Raw genomic sequence first — 2,245 nt, forward strand, 5'->3', positions numbered from 1 at the left:
CCTCCCTTCATCATACTAACGTCGTAGCTGCAACCATTAACCATCATCACACATCTCCAACCATACCCCCAGCTGCCATCCCTCCCTCCCCCCTCCCTCCCCCCATCCCTCCATCCTTCCCCCCCCATACCTCCCCCCTCATCCCTCGCCCTCATCCCTACCTTCACAGCTGCTGTGGCCCTCCTCGTAGCCGGCGCTGCAGCTGCACTTCCCGATGGGCACCAGCCACTCCCCCTCGGCGCTTCAGTGCATCCTGGGGGGCTGTCCGAGTCCACCTCCGAGCTGTTGACGCAGGTGCCGCGCACCTCCACCAGCGTGGCGAACGCCGCCTCCGCCACCGTGTCGGGGAACACGGCCAGGTTCTGCACCGTGGCCAGGCAGCGCTTGTAGTACACGCGCACGGCCACCAGGGCCACGCAGGCGCCCACGTCCTGGAAGGCCAGGTGGAAGCCCTTGCGGTTGAGGTGGCCGATCTCCCGCACCTCGGTGTTCAGCTTCATCTTGCGCTCGCCCAGGTCGCCCTGGGTGAAGCTCTCGTCGGCGGCGATGGTGTCCACCTTGGTGTAGCGGTCCTCCCGCGTCACGCCGCCCAGGTCGCGCTCCGCCTCCACGTACAGCAGGTTGAAGGTCTCCTTGCAGTGCCCGCCACGCCGGGGATGCTGTTGCAGTCGCGCAGCGTGAACTGCAGCTCCACGAAGATGCGCTGGCCGCCGCGCCGCGGCACCCAGCCCGTCTGCAGCCAGTTGTTCTGCTGCACGGGCTCCATCACGGTTGCACACCTGGTAGGTGCGGATGGGCTTGTAGCGCTCGTCCACCCCGCTGATCTCCTCCACTGACGGGGGGGGGGGGGGGGGGGGGCGGGGGGGGGGGAGGGGGGGGGAGGGGAGGGAGGGGAGAGGAGGGGGAGAGGGGGGAGAGAGAGAAACAGAGACAGAGACAGAGAGAGACAGAGAGAGACAGAGACAGAGCAAGAGAGAGAGAGACAGACAGACAGAGAAAAACAAAGAAAGAGAGAGACACAAATACAGAGAGAAACAGAGAAAGAGAGACAGAGACAAAGACAGAGAGAGAGACAGACAGACAGAGATAGAGAGACATAGACAGAGACAGACAGAGAGAGAGAGACAGGGAGACATTTTAGTCATTGCAAGGAGGGCAAGGAATGAAGACAGCAGCTCAGATTTCAAATATTCAAGTCAAGTCAGAACAGAGAATGAAGAGCAAAGTGGGATTGAGGGAGGGAAAGAAAATAAAGAATATTTGAAGAGAAGATGAGTGGAAGTTTGGAGGACGATAGCAGGGAAGGAGAAGGGGAAGGAGGGGAAGGAGAAGCAGAGAGGAAGGGAAGCAGGGAGCAGAAGGTCACGGGTAGACTGGAGATGAAGAAGAGAGTAATATGTGGAGGAGACGAAGAGTCAACACACATGGGCATCGATTTTGAGATGAAGGGTGTGAGTGGAAAACTCCACTCCACGAGATTTACAAAGGGCCGCAAAAAGCGAGGAAGAGGAAGTGACACAGGGCATTATGAGGCACAATAGTGGGACGACTGGCGTGAAGGGAAGAGTGGCAGATGAAAAGAAGGAAAAGAGCAGGAAATGGTAAAGTTGCTGAAAACCCAGGAGGGGGGTCGACAGAATGAAAGGCCATTGCAACAGAGAGTGCCGGGTATATAGCGTGCTATTAGGGCTGTGCTGTGTATATGGTGTGCTATTAAGCGTGCTTAAGATCTATTCCGGAGGAAGAATGGCACATTCAGTGTCACAGAGAGAGTGACTGGCCGTACCAGCTGTCCTTATGCCTTCAGTGTCCCCGCTGCTCTCACGCCTACTCCTGCCTCCATAGTAACGCACTGCCTACACTTGCCTACATATGACTACTATTGGCATTTACTATTGAATCATTGAGCAGATGATGCCGTCCATTGTCGTACAGTAAAAATTATGCAGATACATGTCATTGAAGAGCTTGGTCTCTTCCGCTAGAATGTCGGCAGGGAAATAGCAAACCCAGAACCCTTCGGTTTGGGATTCAAACACCCCGACCAGTACACTATCCTGCCCCAAAACTATCCTGCCCTGAACTACACTTGTAGTAAATGCTTTTAAATGAGGTGCCTTAATGTTGGTTTTAAGGGGGTTAAAATGATCCAAAGGTAAAATTGTCTTTCTTTATCTCTGCAACAACTTCGCCCTTTTTAGAAGGATGAGTTTGCGAGACATTTTGGAAGTACGTCCATCCTGTC

General features: G+C 55.1%; 1 pseudogene across 1 annotated transcript; it reads right to left on the reverse strand.

Moving 5' to 3' along the window:
* Positions 1 to 138: 138 nt before the first annotated feature.
* On the reverse strand, positions 139 to 832 carry LOC311377509 (ephrin type-A receptor 7 pseudogene; annotated as a pseudogene). The gene has a single exon. The product of its transcript is annotated as an ephrin type-A receptor 7 pseudogene (transcript).
* Between the last annotated feature and the right edge of the window lie 1,413 nt (positions 833 to 2,245).

The sequence above is a fragment of the Micromesistius poutassou genome (genome assembly GCF_964030765.1).
Source record: "Micromesistius poutassou genome assembly, contig: SCAFFOLD_1758, whole genome shotgun sequence".
NCBI lineage: Eukaryota > Metazoa > Chordata > Actinopteri > Gadiformes > Gadidae > Micromesistius > Micromesistius poutassou.